General features: G+C 42.8%; 1 pseudogene across 1 annotated transcript in view; it reads left to right on the forward strand.

Moving 5' to 3' along the window:
- The first annotated feature begins 5,053 nt into the window (after positions 1-5,053).
- LOC308609651 (ubiquitin-like modifier-activating enzyme 1) overlaps positions 5,054-21,630 on the forward strand; it is a 50,512-nt pseudogene continuing 33,935 nt past the window's right edge. The window contains exons 1-3 of the transcript in view: positions 5,054-5,117; positions 6,017-6,106; positions 11,295-11,519. The product of the transcript in view is annotated as a ubiquitin-like modifier-activating enzyme 1 (transcript). The remainder of the gene's footprint in view (positions 5,118-6,016; positions 6,107-11,294; positions 11,520-21,630) is intronic.

The following is a 21,630-nucleotide window of genomic DNA, read 5'->3' on the forward strand; positions in this document are numbered from 1 at the left end:
CTGTCACCTTGAGTAATATCACCATGGGCACTGTCACCGTGAGCACTGTCACTATGAGAATTTTGACCATAGGCACTGTTACCATGAGAAATGTCACCATGGGCACCGTCAACATGGAGACCATCACCTTGAGCACTGTCACCATGAGCACTGCCACCATGAGCAATGTCACCATGGTCACATTCAATGTAAGAACTGTCACCACGGGGACTATCACCGTTGGCACTGTCACCGTGGTGTTGTCACCATGAGCACTATCACCATGGGCAATGTCTCCATGGGCAGTTTCACCATGAGCACTGTCACTATTGGCCATCTCACTATCGGCCCTGTCACCATGGTCATGGTCACCATGAGCACTCTCACCATGGGCCTTGTCACACTGGGTGCTGTCACCATGGGCGCTGTCACCGTGGGCACTATCACAATGGGAAAAATCAGCAAGAGCTTTGTCACCAAGGGCACTGTCCCCATGGGCACTGACACCGTGAACTCTGTCACCTTAAACACTGTAAACATTTGCACTGTCACCATGAGCACGGTCACCATGAGAACTGCCACAATGAGCACTGTTATTTATGGCACTGCCAACATGAGCACTGTCACCATGAGCACTGTCTCCATGGTCATGACACCATGGGCACTGTCACCAGAGGCATTGTAACCCTAGGTACTCTCACCATAGGCATTATCACTCTGAGAATTGTGAACATGGGCACTGTCCCATGGGCATTATCACCATGAGCACTGTCACCATGAGTACTCTCACCCTGGGTATTTTCACCATGGGCACTGTCACTGTGAGCCCTACACCATGAGAATTGTGACTATGGGCACTGTTACTATGGACACTCTCACCATGGGAACTATCACCATGAACATTGTCACAATGAACACTGTCACTGTGTGCACTGTCACTATGTGCACTGTCACCATAAGGACTATCACTGTAAGTAAAGTCACCATGAGCAATATCACCATGGGCACTCTCACCTGCTTGCACTGCCACCACGTACACTGTCACCATGGGTAATATCACCAAAGGCACTTTCACCATGAGAAATATGACAGTGCGGAATGTCTCTATGGGCACTGGCATCATAGGCCTTCTCACAGAGCACACTGTCACAACGGGCAATATCACCGTGAGAAATCTCTGCTAACTATCCCCATGGGCACTGTGACCGTGAGAAGGGTCACCATGGGAACTGTCACTGTCGGCACTTTCACTTTGGGCACTGTCATTGTGGGCACTGTCACCATGGCCACTGCCACCTTGGGCTCTGTCACCATGAACACTGTAACAATGTCCATTATCACCGTGTGCACTGTCACCATGGGCACTATCACCATGAGCACTGTCAGCATGTGCACTGTCACTATTTAGCACTGTCACCAGGTGAACTACCACCAGGGGCACTGTCACGATGTGCACTATCACAGTGAGCACGGTTACCATCGGCACTGTAACAATGCACAGTGTCACCATCGGTACTGTCCCCATGGGAACTGCCACCAAGTGCACTGTCACCAGTAGCACTGTCACCACGAGCACTGCCACCTTGGGAACTGCTATTATGAGCACTGTCACCATGAGAACTGTCGCTATGAGAACTGCCACCATGGGTATTTTCAACATGAGTACCGTCACCATGGGTATTGTCACCATTTGCACTGTCACCATAAGCACTATTACCGTCAGCACTATCACCGTGAGCACTCTCACTGTCGTCACTGTCCCCACGAGCACTGTTGCCCTGGGTACTGACACAATTCGGACTGTCACCACGAGCCCTGTCACCATGGGCAATATCACTGTGAGCACTCTCACCTTACTCACTGTCTCATGGGCACTGTTACCATGAGCACTGTCAACATAGACAATAGTGCTGTGGGCAGTGTCACCATGGGCACTGCCACCATATGCACTATCACTGTGAGCACTGTCACCATGGGTACTGCAACCATGAGAAATATCACCGTGAGTACTGTCTGCATGGGTTGTCACCATGTGCACTGTCACCATGAGAACTGTCAACATGGGCACTCTCACCATTTTTCACTGCCACCATGTGCAATGTCACCATGGGCACTCTCACCATTTTTCATTGCCACCATGTGCAATGTCACCATGGGCACTATCACCGTGAGAATTGTCACCAAGAGTACTGTCATCATGGGTACTGTCACCAAGGGCACTGCCACCACGTGCACTGTTATCATGGTCACCAGCATCGTGAGCACTTTCACAATGGGAACTACCACCATGGGCATTATCAACGTAAGGACTCTCACCATTGGCAATATCACCATGGGCACTCTCACCATCGGCACTATTGCCATGAACACTGTCACCATGAACACTGTCACCGTGTGCAGTTTCACCATACAAACTATCACTGTAAGGACTATCACCGTAAGCAATGTCACCATGAGCAATATCACCATGGGCACTGTCACCATTTTGCACTGCAACCATGTGTAGTGTCACCATGGACACTTTTACCATGAGTACTGTCACCATGAGTAATATCACCATGGGCACTCTCACCATAAGCACTGTCACTATGAGAATTTTCACCAAAGGCACTGTCACCGTGAGAACTGTCACTATGGTCACATTCAATGTAAGAACTGTCACCACGGGGACTATTACCATTGGCACTGTCACTGTGGACTTGTCACCATGAACACTATCAACATGGGGAGTATCTCCATGGGCTGTTTCCCCTTGAGCACTGTCACTATTGGCACTCTCACAATCGGCACTGTCACAATGGGCACAGTCACCATGAGCAGTGTCACCATGGGCCTTGTCACACTGGGCACTGTCACCATGGGCACTTTCACAATGGGAATTATCACCACGGTCTTTGTCAGCGTGGGCACTGTCCCCATTGGCACTGACACCGTGATATCTATCAGCATAAGCACTTTAAACGTGGGCACTGTCACCATGAGCACGGTCACCATGAGCACTGTCACCATGGACCTTGTCACATTGGGCGCTGTCACCATGGGCACTGTCACCATGAGCATGCTCACCTTAAGCACTGCCACAATGAGCACTGTTATTTATGGCTCTCCCAACATGAGCACTGTTACCATGAGCACTGTCACCATGGGCATGACACCATGAGCACTGTCACCATGGGCATTGTCACCCTAGGTACTCTCACCATAGGCATTATCACTGTGAGAATTGTGAACATGGACACTGTCACCATGGGCACTATCACATTGAGCACTGTCACCGTGAGTACTGTCACCCTGGGTATTTTCAACATGGGCAGTGTCACTGTGAGCACTACACCATGAGAGTTGTGACTATGGGCACTGTCACCATGGACACTCTCACCATGGGAACAACCACCGTGAACACTGTCATCATGAACACTGTCACCATGTGCACTGTCACCATGAGAACTGTCAGTATGGGCACTGTCACCATTATTCACTGCAACCGTGTGCACTACCACCATGGGCACTGTCACCATGGGCACTATCACGGTGAGCACTGTTACCATGAGTACTGTCATCATGGGCACTCTCACCAAGGGCACGGCCACCATGTGCACAGTTACCATGGTCACTATCACCGTGAGCACTGTCACCATGGGAACTACCAACATGGGCACTGTCATCATGAGCACTTTCACAATGGGAACTGCCACCATGGGCACTATTAATGTAAGCACTCTCACCATGGGCACTATCACCAAGGGCACTGTCAGTTTCAGCACTATCACCATGGGTACTGCAACCATGACCACTGTCACCACAAACACTGTCACCATTCTCAGTATCACCATGTGCACTGTCACCATGGAAACTATCACCATGAGAACTGTCAGCCTGAGCACTGTCACCATGTGTATTGTGACTTTGGGCACTGTCACCATGAGCACTGTCACCTTGGGCACTGGCACAATGTGAACTTTCACCATGAACATTGTCATCATGTGCACAATCACTGTTAGAACTGTCATGGTCGTCACTGTCAAAATGGGAACTGTAACCGTGAGCACTTTCACCGTGAGGGTTGTGACCATGGGCACTGTCACCATGGGCAAGGTTCCCATGGACAATTTCACTGTTAGTACTGTCACCATGGACACTATAAGTATGGGCACTGTCACCGTGAGCTCCGTCACCATGGGCACTTTCACCATGAGCACTGACACTCTGACCACTCTCACCATAAGAGAGGTCACCATGGGCACTTTCACGATGGGCACTTCCACCATTGGCACTATCACTGTGATCACTGTCAACAAGAGCACTGTCACGGTGGGCAGTGTCACCATGTGCACTATCCCCGCAAGAACTATCACATTAAGCAATGTCACAATGGGCACTGTCACCATTTGCACTGCCACCATGTGCACTATCACCTTAGGCACTGTCACCATGAGCATTTTATCACTGAGTACTGTCACCATGGGTAATATCACCATGGGCACTGTCACCGTGAGAACTGTCACCATGAGCAATGCCATGATGGGCACTGGAGCCATGGGTCTTGTCACTATGAGCACTGAAACAATGGGCACTATCACCGTGAGAAATCTCACCATGCTAACTCTCCCCAAGGGCACTATCACAGAGAGAAAAGTCACCATCGGAACTGTCACAGTCAGTATTCTCACCTTTGTCATTCTCATTGTGGGCACTGCCTCCGTGGGCACTATTATCATGAACACTGGTACCGTGAGCACTATCATGATAAGAACTTTGACCATGGGCACGGCCACCATGGGCATTCTCACGGTGTGCACTGTCACCAGGGGCATTGTCACCATGGACACTGTCACAATGAGCATGATAACCATGGGCACTCTCACTATGGGCACTATCACCATGAGCAATATCACCATGGGCACTGTCACTATTTTGCACTGCCACCAGAGGCACCATGACTATGTGCACTGTCACCATGTGCAGTGTCACCATTGGTATTCTCACCATGGGCACTGCCACCATGAGCACTGTCACCACGAGCACTGCCACCATGAGCACTGTCACAAGAACTGTCCCTATGAGAACTGCCACCATGGGCACTTTCACCATGATTATTGACACCGTGAGTATTGTCTCCTTGGGCAATGTCATCGTGAGTACTATCACCATGAGCACTATCACCCTGAGAACTGTCACCACGGGCACAGCCTCAATGCGGGCTGTCATCATGAACACTGTCACCATGGGCACTATCACGTTGAGAACAGTCACCGTGGTCACTGTCACCATGGGCACTGTCACTGTGAGCACTGTCACTAAGAGCATTATCACCATAGGCACTGTCACTATGAGAACAGTCACCATGGGCACTGTCAACATGGAGACTATCACCTTGAGCACTGTCACCATGAGCAATTTCAACAGGGTCACTTCCACCGTGAGACCTGTGACCATGCATACTCTCACTATTGGCACTGCCTCTTAGGGGTTGTCACGATGAGCACTGTCACCATTGTCAGTGTCTCCATGGGCCGTGTCACCCTGTGCACTCTCAATATTGGCACTATTACCATCGGCACTGTCATCATCGGCACGGTCACCGTGAGCACTGTCACAATGGGTGTTGTCACAATGGGCGCTGTCACCATGGGCACAGTCACCATTAGCACTCTCACCATGAGCACTGTGATATTGGGCACTGTCACCATGGACTCTGTCACCTTGGGCACTGTCAGAATGGGAAGTATCACCATGGGCTTTGTCAGCATGGGCACTGTTACCATAGGCATGGCCACCGTGACATCTATCACCATAAGCACTGTAACCAGGGGCACTGTCACCATAAGCATGGTCACCATGAACACTGCCACAATGAGCACTATCACCATGGGCAATGTCTCCATGGGCAGTTTCACCATGAGCACTGTCACTATTGGCACTCTCACCATCGGCACTGTCACCATTGGCACGGTCACCGTTAGCCTTGTCACCATGGGCCTTGTCACACTGGGCGCTGTCACCATGGGCACTGTTAGGGTGGGCTCTGTCACAATAGGAAGTATCACCATGGGCTTTGTCAGCGTGGACACTGTCCCCGTGGACACTGACACCGTGACATCTATCACCATAAACACTGTATACAAGGGTAATGTCACCATGAGCACGGTTACCATGAGCACTGCCACAATGAGCACTGTTATTTATGGCACTGCCAACATGGCACAGTCACCATGAGTGCTATCTACCATGGGCATGACCCCATGGGCACTGTCACCATGGGCATTGTCACCCTAGGTACTCTCACCATAGGCATTATCACTGTGAGAATTGTGAACATGGGCAATGTCACCAAGGGCACTGTCACCATGGGCACTCTCACCATGAGTACTGTCACCCTGGGCATTTTCTCTTTGGGCACTGTCACTGTGAGCACTACAGCATGAGATTTGTGAGTATGGTCACTGTCACCATGGACACTCTCACAATGGGAACTATCACCGTGAACACTGTCACCATGAACACTGTCACTCTGTGCAGTGTCACCATGCACACTGTGACCATAAGGATTATCAATGTAAGCCAAGTCACCATGAGCAATGTCACCATGGGCACTGTCACCATTTTGCACTGCCACCATGTGCAGTGTCAAGATGGGTAATATCATTATAGGCACATGCACTCTGAGAAATGTGACCATGTGGAATGTCTCTATGGGAACTGGCACCATGGGCATTGTCACTGTGAGCACTGTCACAATGGGCACTATCACTGTGACAAATCTCACCATGCTAACTGTCCCAATGCATACTGCCACCGTTAGAAGTGTCAGCATGGGCACTGTCACCAAGGGCACTGTCACCAAGGGCACTGTCATTGTGGGCACTGTCACCATGGCCACTGCCAGCTTGGGCTCTGTCACCATGAACACTGTAACAATGTCCATTATCACCGTGTGCACTGTCACCATGGGCACTATCACCATGAGCACTGTCAGCATGTGCACTGTCACTATTTAGCACTGTCACCAGGTGAACTACCACCAGGGGCACTCTCACGATGTGCACTATCACCGTGAGCACGGTTACCTTGGGCACTGTTACAATGCACAGTGTCACCATCGGTACTGTCCCCATGGGAACTGCCACCAAGTGCACTGTCACCAGTAGCACTGTCACCACGAGCACTGCCACCTTGGGAACTGCTATTATGAGCACTGTCACCATGAGAACTGTCGCTATGAGAACTGCCACCATGGGTATTTTCAACATGAGTACCGTCACCATGGGTATTGTCACCATTTGCACTGTCACCATAAGCACTATTACCGTCAGCACTATCACCGTGAGCACTCTCACTGTCGTCACTGTCCCCACGAGCACTGTTGCCCTGGGTACTGACACAATTCGGACTGTCACCATGAGCCCTGTCACCATGGGCAATATCACTGTGAGCACTCTCACCTTACTCACTGTCTCATGGGCACTGTTACCATGAGCACTGTCAACATAGACAATAGTGCTGTGGGCACTGTCACCATGGGCACTGCCACCATGTGCACTCTCACTGTGAGCACTGTCACCATGGGTACTGCAACCATGAGAAATATCACCGTGAGTACTGTCTGCATGGGTTGTCACCATGTGCACTGTCACCATGAGAACTGTCAACATGGGCACTCTCACCATTTTTCACTGCCACCATGTGCAATGTCACCATGGGCACTATCACCGTGAGAATTGTCACCATGAGTACTGTCATCATGGGCACTGTCACCAAGGGCACTGCCACCACGTGCACTGTTATCATGGTCACCAGCATCGTGAGCAATTTCACAATGGGAACTACCGCCATGGGCATTATCAACGTAAGGACTCTCACCATGGGCACTATCACCATGGGCACTCTCACCATGAGCACTGTCACTAATTGCATTATCACCATAGGCACTGTCACCATGTGAACAGTCACCATGGGCACTGTCATCATGGAGACTATCACCTTGAGCATTGTCACCATGAACACAGTCAATAGGGTCACTTTCACCATGAGAACTGTCACCACGGGGACTCTCACCATTGGCACTGCCTCCGAGGGGATGTCACGATGAGCACTATCACCATGGGCAGTGTCTCCATGGGCAGTTTCACTGTGAGCACTCTCACTATTGGCACTATCACCATCGGCACACTCAGCATCAGTACGGTCACCGTGAGCAGAGTCACAATGGGCATTGTCACAGTGGGCACTGTCACAAAGGGCACAGTCTACATTAGCATTCTCACTATGGGCACTGTGATCTTGGGCACAGTCAACGTGGGCTCTTTCACTGTGGGCACTGTCACAATGGGAGGTATCACCATGGGCTTTGTCAGCGTGGGCACTGTCACCGTGGGCATGGCCACCGTGACCTCTGTCACCATAAGCACTGTAACAATGGGCACCGTCCCTCTGAGCACAGTCACCATGAGCACTGCCACAATGAGAACTGTCATTTATGGCACTGTCCACATGAGCAGTTTCACCATGATCACTGTCACCATGGGCAGGACACCCTGTGTATTGTCACCATGAGCACTCTCACCATGGGAATTGTCACCTTAGGTACTGTCACCATGGGCACTGTCTCCATGAGCACTTTTACCATGAGCTCTGTCACCCTGGTATTGTCACCATGAGCACTATACCGTGAGAATTATGACTATGGGCACTGTCAGCATGGGCACATTCACCATCGGCACTATCGCCGTGAACACTGTCACCATGAGCACTGTCACTGTGTCAAGTTTCACCATACACACTATCACCATAAGAACTATCACCATAAGCAGTGTCACCATGAGCAATATCACCATGGGCACTGTCACCATTTTGCACTGCCACCATGTGCAGTGTCACCATGGGCACTTTTACCATGAGTACTCTCACCATGGGTAATAACACCATGGGCACTCTCACCGTGAGCACTGTCACTATGAGAATTTTCACCATAGGCACTGTCACCGTGAGAACTGTCACCTAGGTCACATTCAACATAAGAACTGTCACCACGGGGACCATCAAAATTGGCACTGTCACCGTGGGGTTGTCAGCATGAGCACTATCACCACGGCTAATGTCTCCATGGGCAATTTTACCATGAGCACTGTCAATATTGGTTCTCTCACTATCGGCCCTGTCACCATGGGCATGGTCACCATGAGCACTGTCACCATGGGCCTTGTCACACTGGATGCTGTCACCATGGCCCATGTCACCATGGCCACAGTCACAATGGGAAGTATCACCATGCGCTTTGTCATCCTGGACACTGTCCCCTTGGGCACTGACACTGTGATATCTATCATCATAAACACTGTAAACATGGGCACTGTCACCATGAGCACTGCCACAATGAACACTGTTATTTATGGCACTGCCAACATGAGCCCTGTCACCATGAGCACAGTCACCATGGGCATGAAACCATGGGCACTGTCACCATGGGCATTGTCACCCTAGGTACTCTCAGCATAGGCATTATCACTGTGAGAATTGTGAACATGGGCACTGTCACCATGGGCACTATCACCATGAGCACTCTCACCATGAGTACTGTCACCCTGGGTATTTTCACCTGGGCACTGTCACTTTGAGCACTCCACCATGAGAATTGTGACTGTGGGCACTTCCACAATGGGCCCTATCACTGTGATCACTGTCACCATGTGTACTGCAACCATAAGAACTGTCACCGTGAGTACTGTCTGCTTTGGTTGTCACCGTGTGCACTGTTATCATGAGAACTGTCAACATGGGCACTGTCACCGTTTTTCACTGCCACCATGTTCAATGTCACCATTGGCACTATCGCCGTGAAAACTGTCACCATGAGTACTGTTGTCATGGGCACTGTCACCAAGGGCACAGCCACCATGTGCACTGTTACCATGGTCACTATCACCATGAGCACTGTCACCATGGGAACTACCAACATGGGAAATGTCATCATGAGCACTTTCACAATGGGAACTGCCACCATGGGCACTATCAATGGGCGGACTCTCACCATGGGCACTATCACCATGGGCACTGTCACTGTGAGCACTGTCACCATCGGCACTGTCACCATGAGCACTATTACTGTGAGCACTACCACCGCAAGTACTCTCACCATGGTCACTGTCACCATGGGCACTGTCACCATGAGCACTGGCACAATGCGGACTGTCACAATGAGACCTCTCACCATGGACATTATCACCATGAGGACCCTCACCGTGGTCACTGTTACCATGGGTACTGTCACTGTGAGCACTGTTACCATAAGCAATGGCACCGTGGGCACTGTCTCCATGTGCACTGTCATCATGGGCATTGTCACCGTGGGCAGTGTCACCGTGGGCACCGCCACCATTGGCACTATCACTGTGAGCTTCTTTACAAAACAAGTTTGGGCACGTTCTTTACCTTATTATGTCAGTCATGTAAGGTCACATTCTAACTTGCCTGGAATCATATGTGAAGGTAATCGCCAAGCTGACCTTTTGACACGAATTGTCGCTTTCCCTTGTATTGAGGAGGCACAAGCTTCACATAATTTGCATCATCAAAATTCCGTAGCTCTGTGATATCAATTTCAACTGCCCCGGGAGACAGCCAGATCTATAATTAAAAATTGTCCACATTGTCCAACTTATTCATCCAGTTTGCCCATGGGGGTCAACCCTAGAGGATTATTACCTAATATGTTACGGCAAATGGATGTAACTCATGTGCCAACTTTTGGAAAGCTATCTTATGTACATGGTTCTGTGGATACCTATTCTCATGTAATTCTTGCCTCAGCAAGAACCGGGAAAGCTTTTAAGGATGTTATGCAACACGTATTTTTCTGTTTTGCCTTTCTAGGCATTCCAAAAGCTCTAAAAACTGATAACGCTCCTGCCTACATTTCTAAGGCTTTTAAAAACTTTTGTGAAAACTTTAATATTTCCCATTCTATGGGAATCCCCTATAATCCTCAGGGTCATGCAATAGTGGAAAGAGCCCATCATACTTTAAAAGTTCAAATTACAAATTTACAGCAAGGGGAATTCAAATACACTTCTCCACATCACATCTTCAACACACACTATTTGTATTAAATAATTTGAATACTGATTCACAAGGTAATACTGCCATGATGAGACATTGGAATCCCAATATTAATAAACCTAAACATAGGGTGAAATGGAAGGATCTGCTCACTCGTCAATGGAAAGGACCTGATATTTTCTAACCAGCGGCTGAGGGTATGCTTGTGTATTTCCACAGGACACTGACTCGCCGTTGTGGGTGCCTGACCGTCTCATCAGTCATGTCGGGCCCTCCGACCCCGCCTTACCACTTCCCAGTCAGGCACAAGGCACCACAGCTGGAGACGTCAGCTAATGAATCACCATCAGCTAAAGAACCACTGCTGCAGCAGATACAAAAGCTCACCATTGGAGAGAGACCAATTCTTTGTCTTCCGCGTCCGCACCCAAGACCTCGCAAGACACAAGCCATCTCTACAAGAACTTCGAATCCACCAACGTGGGGTCAGATTAAACGCTTGCTGATGACGCCGATAAAGTGGTAACAGAGCAGGGAGCTACCTTAACACCTGGAAATCTTGTTGTTGCTATGCTTGCTATATTGGCCTGCCAGGTAACTAGGGGAAATGCTTTGGATAAATCTTATTGGACATATCTCCCTGATCCACCGATTTTACAAACTGTAGCCTGGGATAATGAGGGTATACCAGTGTCTACTACTATGCCCAGGTTAATGGGAGGAGCCATAAGCTCCTATCCATATAATAAATTTAAAACAAATAATAATTTTACATTTCATGGAAAATCAGGGTTCCATACTATATGTTTTATATTTCCATCAATTAATAACTCTGTAGCCTCTCGTAAGGATGGATGTATACCGGTTTTTCTTAAAGGACAGCTTACTGCTTCTCCTTTGAGTCAATCTAATAAGAGACTTCTTTGGTCTTTGATTTACCTAGCACCTGGAGAAGATCCAACATATAATCAACCTTCCTCTCATCTTTAAAATTTCTTCCTTGTAATCCTCCTTATGGTATCCATACAGGAGTACAATCATCTATATTACAATCTCCGGAAGACCAATTGGATAGTAACTGGGACGCTGTAGATACCAATACCAGATTTCCTACATGGAATTATTGTATATATTCTTCAAGAATTGATATTCCCATAGAGGATACCACAAAAATGTGCATGATTGGAGTAATCCTGATCCATGAAAGGATTATAGATCTTATTTACAACATCATGCACATTATGATTGGAATAATACACTCATTCCTGCTTCTATGCTTGTTTATAGATGGCACACTGGAGGATGTGTGCCTCCTATACTAACTATGGCTCAAGAGAGTATGTATTATGCACAGACCCAGCTTTGGAAAGCTATTGCTGCACCACCACCAGTTATTCTTCATAGACCTAAAAATATGGGCATTTATTCTATGCAGGCTTGTGTGTCTGCACCTCATGTATTCTTGGTAGCCCCAAAATATGTGGATCTAAATATTTATTATAATACTTCTGATTCTACTTTTTGGACACATTGCTATGATTGTATTTCGACAAGTTGTATAAATCCCTCTATGAATGTACAAGTTTTAATGATTCTTAAACGACCTCCATACATTATGTTGCCTTAAAATTATCATCTGCCTTGTATGATGCTTATGGCTTACATGTTTTGCATGAAACTGAACTTTTATTACATTCAAAGAGACTTGTTGCAGCTTTAATTCTAGCAATATCTACATTTATAGCTGTAATAGCATCACTTTCTCTTTCAATAAGTTCCTTAGCTCAACATGTACATACAGCTCAACACGTAAATGAGCTTTCAAAAATGTATCTTTAGCTCTGGCTACTCAGGAAGTTATAGACAGAAAGTTAGAAGCAAAGGTGGATGCCTTAGAAGAAGCAATTTTACACATAGGGCATGAATTAACAGCGCTCAAAGTAAGATTAGCTTTGAGGTGTCATAAAAAATATAGATGGATTTGTGTTACTCCTCTAAAAGTGAATGAATCATTATATTCTTGGGAATAAATTCGTACTCATATTATGGGAGTTTGGAACCAAACAGATGCTAGTTTAGACCCTACTAAATTACATCAAGATATTCATGACATAGGAAATACAAACTTATGTTTATCTCCGGCACAGTCTGCTCAGAAATTTTTTGAAAGTATTAAGTCATTTGTGTCACATAAAACCTTATTCTCAATGCTCATTAATGGAGGAATCATGGCAGTTGTTGTACTAATTCTGATATTTTTACTTCCAGTCCTCATTAGAATAATTATTAAAAGCATCAAACAACTTTCCGTGGAGCTACATACTGCACTTTTAAAAAATAAAAAAGGGGGAGATGTCGGAAGCCATCCTGGAGGCATTGCACCATGACAAAGTCATGAGCAACGGAAGGCACTACAAGGCAGTGCCGTGTCAGTAAGGTGGACTACAGCTCCGTTGTTATGTTTTATGATAATAACTTTACATACAGGGGCAATTTTGGGGGGATGTTGCTCCAGGTGAAAAAAAATTCCTCTAGGACTCCCCCTCCTGAAACTATCATAGGATGGGAAGTACCCACTAAAGCCCTGTGTAAATGGTAAAGAATTAAGAGCCTGGAGCTAAGGGGATGTTTTTGTGAAAAACACCCTCTAGTATGGAGTTACGGCCATGGGCTGGAGTTCCTGATGATGACATAGGAAATTTATGGTTCTATTATAAAGGAAAATTAATTATAGAAAAACAAATGACTAGAGCAGAATTCGTTGCCCGGATAGGGAGAAAACGCTGTCTCAGTTGAAGGAAACAACGAGAAAGAGCATGCAGGTACATTGTAAATATTTTCCTGGAACCATTGTAAAAGGTTGCACATGCAAGAAGAAAAATAGGAACAAGTAGCTCCAAATTTTACAATTGAAATAATCATAGAACTGCTTGGCTTGGTTACTAAGAAACAACCTGTGATTAATGGGAACTTGGGGAAATATTTTAATAGGACATCTAGAAACTAGGGGATGTTTGTTTTAAAAAATCTTTATAGAATATTTTCAGGTTTGATTGTGCTAAGATTGTTTGGCCACGTACCTGGTAATGTAATCAACTACGATATATAAACCTGTGATTGTAAACAATAGAGGAAGAATGGAGAATAAAGACATGAGAAAGAGAAACATGCAATGCTGATACTTTAAGAAGTGTAATAGAATTATTTCCTTTGCTGACGCTATCCATCCCTCGGGTATCCCGAGACTCACTAGAGCTGGACTCTGGCAATATATGGCCTTTATTATGTTGTGGAATCTTCCTTCGATGTCTACTGTGTGGAGGGTTTTTATCATAACCTGGTGTTGAATTTTTTCAAAAGCTTTCTCTGCTTCTATTGAGATGATCACATGTGTTTTCTCTTTCAATTTTTTAATATGGTGTATCACATTGATTGATTTGCATATATTGAAGAATCCTTTTATTCCTGCAATAAACCCCACTTGATCATGGTGTATTTTCCTTTTAATGTGCTGTTGGCTTCTGTTTGCTACTATTTTGTTGAGGATTTTTGCATCTATATTCATCAGTGATATTGTCCTGCAGTTTTCTTTTTTTGTGATATCTTTGTCTGGTTGTGGTATCAGTGATAGTGTCTCCATAGAATTAGTTTTGGACTTTTCCTCCCTCTGCCATATTTTGGAAGAGTTTGAGAAAGACAGATGTTAAACTCTTTAAGCCAGAAAGGACTGGCAGGACATCTTAAGTGATGAAGGAGAAAAACCTGCAACTAAGATTAATTTTTTTTGAAATATGTGAGATCACACCATGTTTGTTTTTATATGCCTGACTTACTTCTTAATTACTTCTCACTTCATCGTACTTCTGCTCAACATCTCTTACTATTAGAGATGTTGACTTAACATAGTGCCCTCAAGGTGCACCCATTTTGTTACAAAAGGCAGCATTTTCCTTCTACTATGCCTGAATGTATTTTTATTGTGACACATTTTTTTTCCTGCCACACAAAATACTTTTCTGTGCCACATTTTCTTTTTCCATCTATTCCGCCTAAGTGTGTTGTTTTCCTGTTATGGCATTTGAGAATGATGGTGCAGTGTACATGGGATGCAGGTATCTTTATGACTCGGTGATTTTCCTTCCTCTATAAAAATATCCAAAGATTTTTTCTGGATGATTTAGTAGTTCTACATTTTTAGCTTTTTGAGGAATCTTCAAACTGGTTTCTAGAGCGGCTATACCAGTCAGCATTCCTAACAAGAATGTAGGAGGGTTCCCTTTTGTCATGCCTGCTATCTTCTCTTTTTTTTTTATAATAGACAATCTAATAGATATGAGGTGATATTCCACTACAGAGGTTTTGCACTTTCCTAATATATGTTTGTTATTAGCTGCTTATCTCGTATGTGTTTCTAATATTTTCTGCAATTCTGTAGATTGCCTGTTAATTCTATTGATTGTTTCCTTTATTATATAGGAATGTTTCAGTTCAATTTCACTTCACTTAACTTTTGATTTTGTTGCCTGCTCTACTGCTGTCATAGCCAAGGAATTATTGCCAAGGCCAATCTTGAGAAGTTTGTTCCTTATCTTTTCTCAATGGATTTGAAACATTTTGGTCTTATCTTTAAAGCAATTTCCCCAACATTTCTGAGATACAATTGACATATAACGTTGGCAGTTTTAAGGTACACAGCATGATGGTTAGATTTACATCTATGCTGTGAAATAATGTGATAATAATGTTAGTTAATACTTCTATCACCTCACATGGTTACCAAATTTGTGTGTGTGCTGTAAGAACATTTAAGATCTACTTTCCGAGTAACTTTTAAACATGCAATAACGTATTGGTAACTAACTCACTATCCTGTAATTTAGATCCCAAGAAGTTACACATTTTATAACATGAAATTTATGCTCTCTGACTATCATCTCCCTATTTCTCCGAACCTCACACCTATTAAATACATATACACTCTTTTTTTTGAAGACCTCAGCCATTTAGATTTCATAAATAAGTGGGATCACACAGTTTGTCTTTATGTCTCTGATTGTTTCACTAAGAATAATGCCTGCAAGTTGATTATATGTGGTCACAAATTGCAGGAATTTCATTATATGACTGTATAATATCCACTGTCGTAATATATACATTTCTTAATCCATTTAATCATTGATAAACGGTTAGTGACTATGCCTGGCATATTTTAGATAAATATTTACACAGTGAACATGGGAGTGCAAATATCTCTGTAAGTTAACTGATTTCATTTCTTTCAATTATGTATATTCAGAAATGGAATTGCTAGGTTATATGGTGGTATTATTTTTAGAATTTTGAGGAACATCCATATTATTTTCCATAGTGGTTGTACTAAGTTACATTACCACCAAAAGTCTGTAAGTGTTCCCTGTTTTCTACATGCTTGACTACACTTTTATGTCTTTTCTTTTTCATAATAACCACTATGAAATGCGTGAGTTGCTATCTCATTGTGGTTTTATTTTGCATTTCTCTTACTATTAAAGAGGTTGAGCAAATGTTCATGTGTCAGTTGGTCATTTGTACGTCTCCTATGGGGGGAATATATCTGCTAAGATCTTCAGCCCACCTTTTAATTAGATTATTCAACTTTTCTAAAAAAAACTAAGTCTTTTTTATGTTTCAACATTAGTCCTGTAGCTGGCATGTTGTTGGCAAATATTTTCTCCCATTCCATAGGAGAATTCCTATGCCTCCTGTTCCTTTGCCTCTTCACTCTGTTCAAGTTTCTTTTTGTGCAGAGGCTTTTAAATTTGATGTTTTCACACATGTTGAATTTTCTTTTTGTTCCTTCTACTTTTGGTATCATATCCAAAAGAATCATTGCTGACACAAATGCCTTGGAGATTTTTTTCTGTTTAATTCTAAGGATTTTGTGATTTCTGTTCACGTTGTGTTAATTTTTGAGTCATCTAAGATGGGTGTTCAATTTTATTCTTTTCCATGTGGATATCCAGCTTTTCCAACACTACTTAGTGTAAAGTCTATTTTTACTCCATTGTTTATTCTTGTCTTCTTTGTCATGTGTTAGTTGACTGGACATGGCTGAGTTTATTTCTGGGCTCTCAGTCCTATTCTATTGGTATTTTGTCTGTTTTTATCCTAATTTCACATTATTTTGGTTACCGTAACTTTGTATAATAGTTTGAAACCAGGAAGTGAGTTGCACCCAGCTTTGTTTATCTTGCTGAAAATTGCCTTGTCTATTTTCAGTGTCCTTTGTTGTTTCGTACAATTTTTAGGATTATTATTCTATTTCTGGGAAAATTGCCATTGAAATGTTGATTGGGATTCCATTGAAACTATAGATAGCTTGAGGTAGCGTGAACATTTTAACAGTATTCATTCTTTCAATTTAGAAATATGGGATACTTTTCTATTTACATATATCTTCTTCAGTTTTTGTAAATGTTATATTTTTAGGTGTACAGATGGTTTTGTCTCCTTGCTTAAATGTATTCCTAACATTTTATTGTTTTAGGGGCTGCGGTAAATGGAAGTGTTTTTTTTTTTTTTTTTCTGTCAGGTATTTTCTTGTTAGTGTATAGAAATGCAACTAATTTTGTATTCTTATTTCAAATCCAACAAAATTACTGATTTCATGTATTAGTTCTAACAGTTTCATGGGGTTTTGGTGGAGTCTTTAGGATTTCCTGCATACAGAATATGTCATCTTCAAACAGAGACATTTTAAATTCTTCCTTTCCACTTTGGATCCCTTTCATTCCTTTTCCGTGCCTAATGGTTCTGGCTAGGGATTCTACTATTATGTTGAAGAGAAGTGGTGATAGTGAGCATTTTTTATTTGTTCCTGTCTTAGAGGAAAAGTTTTCCGCTTTTCATCTTGAATATGATGTTAGCTGTGGGCTTGATAATATATGATCTTTATTACATTTAAAATGTTTCTTCTCTCCCCAGGTAGTTGAAAGCTTTAATCAAGAAAATTTAGAAAATTCTTTCAAACATTTCTTCTGCATGCTATTCGTGTCGTAAATTAAAATTTTTGATTTAAAAATGTTAACTGCCCTTGCATCACCAGGAATTATTTCACCTTAGCATGTTGAACATTTTAGTGTGTTTTTGAATTTGGTTTGCTAGAATTTTGTTGAGAATTTTTGCATCTATATGTACAAGGATATTAGCTTGTAAGTTCTGTGCTTTTTGTTTTGTTTTGTTTTGTTTTGTGTTCCCTTCTATTTCCTTATGTGGCTTTGTTAATCAAGAAAATCCTGGTTTTATAAAATGAGTTTGGAAATGTTTCCTCTTTTGTAGTTATTTGGGAGAGTTTGGGAAGGACTGGCAATAAATCTTCATTAAATGTTCAGTAGAATTCACCAGTGAAACTAACTGATCCTGGGCTTCTCTTTGTTGGGAGAGTTTTGAATAGTGCTTCAATTTCCTAAGTCAGTATTTGTATGATCAAGATATTTTTTGTTTGTTTGTTTTTTGCTTCTTCATGATTGTCTTGCTATGTTTTATATAGGAGTTTTTGGAGATTTATCCATTTTTGTAACCCAGTTTTTTAGCATTCTTTATAACTATTTGTATGCTATGGTGTCAGCTGCAATTTCTCCTCTTTCAGTTAAAGTTTTATTTATTAAGCTCTTTTTTTCTCTTCGTTAGTCTTGCTAAATCTTGTCAATTTTATGATCCTTTCCAAATTCCAACACTTGGATTCAGTTTTTCCTAATTATCTGATATTTGTTTTATTCATTTCCATTTGAATCTTTCTTATTTTTTTCCTTTTATTCCTGGTGCTTAATTTGTTCATTTTTCCTAGTCCTTCATGCATATGCACAAGTGGTTTATTTTAGATTATTCTTTTCTCTTTTAGAAGAATCTATGATTGCTAAAATTAATTCATCCATTGACTGATTTTTCTATATTCCAAACGTTTTGGTATGTTGTCATTTTCGTTTATCTGAAGGTAGTTTCAGATTTCCCTTTTGACTTCTTCCTTGACCCATATATATTTCCAGTGTGTGTTGTATAAGTTTACATATAAGGGATTTTTCTTTTTCTCTTGTTATTGATTTCTAGCTTCATAACATTATGATCAAAAAAGATGCTTAATGTGACTCTGATCTTCTTAAATTTGTTAACGCTTGCTTTATGTTTCAAGACAGTGTCCATTCTGGGAAATGCTCCTTCAGCACTTAAGCAGAATATGAATTTTGGTACTGTTGAATGGAAGTTTTCTATAAGTTTATTAGGTACATTCTGTTTCTTTATTAATTTTCTAAGGTAGAAAGTGGGATAATACAGTCACTTACTATTATTTGTTTTATTGTTGATTTATCCTCTCAGATCTTTTTTTTTTTTTTTTTTTGTGGGCGGGTGTGGGTATACGGGTCTCTCACTCTTGTGGCATCTCCCGCTGCAGAGCACAGGCTCCGGACGTGCAGGCTCAGCGGCCATGGCTCACGGGCCCAGCCGCTCCACGGCATGTGGGTTCTTCCCAGACCGGGGCATGAAGGCATGCCCCCTGCACGGCAGGTGGACTCTCAAGCACTGCGCCACCAGGGAAGCCCTCTATCAGATCTCTTAATGGTTGATTTAAATATATGTTTAATCCCGCAACATTCAGTACATATATATTTACAATTATTATTTTATCTTGATAAATTGATCCATTATCATTGTATACTGACCTTATTTATCACTTGTGACCTACTTTGACTGAAAGTCTGTATTACCTGAGATTGGGAGATCAAGTCCTGCACTTGTTTGGAAACTGTTTGGACTATCAATTTCTATTCCCTCACCTTCAGCTTATGTGTGTCCTTAATGATAAAATGGTTCTTTTAGACAGCATATTGTTTTTTTTATCATTTATATGGCAATATAATTGTTTTACACTGTTGTGTTAGTTTCTGCTGTATAGTAAAGTGAATCAGCTATAGGTATATTCCCATATACACTCCCTCTTGCATCTCCCTCCCACCCTCCCTATCCCACCAAGCTAGGTGGTCACAAAGCACTGAACGTATCTCCCTGTGCTATGCAGCTGCTTTCCACTAGCTATCTATTTTACATTTCGTAGTGTATATATGTACAGACGACTCTCTAACTTCATGCCAGCTTACCCTTTCCACTCACTATATTCTCAAGTCAATTCTCTATATCAACATCTTTATTGCTGTCCTACACCTACATTCATCAGAATGTTTTTTTAATTCCCTATATATATATATTAGCCAGAAGTTTGTCTTTTTTTTCTTTCTTACTCATTTCACACAGTATGACAGACTCTAAGTCTATCCACCTAACTGCAAATAGCTCAATTTTTATTTCTATTTATGGCTCAGTGATATTCCATTGTATATATATGACACACCTTCTTTATCCATTCTTCTGTCAATTGATACTTAGGTGTTTACCTGTCCTGGCTATTGTAATTACACCTGTAATGAACTTTGTGGTCCATGACCCTTTTGGAATTATGCTTTTCTCAGGGTATATACAAAGAAGCGGGATTGCGGGGTCATATATTAGTTCAAGTTTTAGGTTCTTAATGACCTCCATATTGTTCACCATAGTGGCTGTAACAATTTACATTCCCACTAACAGTGCAAGAGGGTACTGTTTTCCATACACCACTCCAGAATTTAGAGTTTGTAGAATTTTGAAGTTGATGGCTATTCTGACTAGTGTGAGGTGACACCTCATTGTAGTTTGATTTATATTTCTTTAATGATTCATGATATTGAGCAACCTTCTACGTGTTTTATTGCAATCTGTGTATCATCTTTGGAGAAATGTCTATTTAGGTCTTCTGCCCACTTTTGGATTGTTGTTTGTATTTTTTGGTTTAGAGCTGCATGAGCTGCTGGTAAATTTTGAAGATTAATCGTTTGTCAGTTGCTTCATTTGCAAATATTTTCTGATTCTGAGGGTTGTCATTTGGTCTTGTTTGTGGTTCCCTTTGTTGTGAAAAATGTTTTAAGTTTCATTAGTTCCCATTTGTTTAATTTTGTTTTTATTTCCATTTCTTTAGGAAGTGGGTCACAAAGAATCTTGCCGTGATTTATGTCATAGAGTGTTCTGCCTATGAGTTCCTCTAAGTGTATGATAGTGTGGAAACTTACTTTTAGGACTCTAATCCATTTGTGTTTATTTTTGTGTATGGTGTTAGGGAGTGTTCTGATTTCATTCTTGTACATGTAGCTTTTCAGTTTTCCCAGCACTACTTGTTGAATAGGATGTCTTATCTCCATTGTATATTCTTGCAACCTTTATCAAAAAGTAGGTGACCATATGTGCATGGGTTTACCTCTGGGCTTTCTATCCTGTTCCGTTGATCTATATTTCGGTTTTTGTGCCAGTATCGTACTATCTTGATTATTGTAGATTTGTAGTATAGTCTGAAGTCCTGGAGCCTGATTCATCCAGCTGCGTTTTTCTTTCTCAAGAGTTCTTTTGGTATTTAGTGTCTTTTTTTGTTTCCATACACACTGTGTAATTTTTTCTCCTAGTTCCCTGGAATATGCCATTGGTAATTTGATAATGATTGCATTGACTCTGTAGATTGCGTTAGGTCATATAGTCATT

Source organism: Mesoplodon bidens, assembly GCF_964165515.1.
Source record: "Mesoplodon bidens genome assembly, chromosome: Y".
Classification (NCBI taxonomy): domain Eukaryota; kingdom Metazoa; phylum Chordata; class Mammalia; order Artiodactyla; family Ziphiidae; genus Mesoplodon; species Mesoplodon bidens.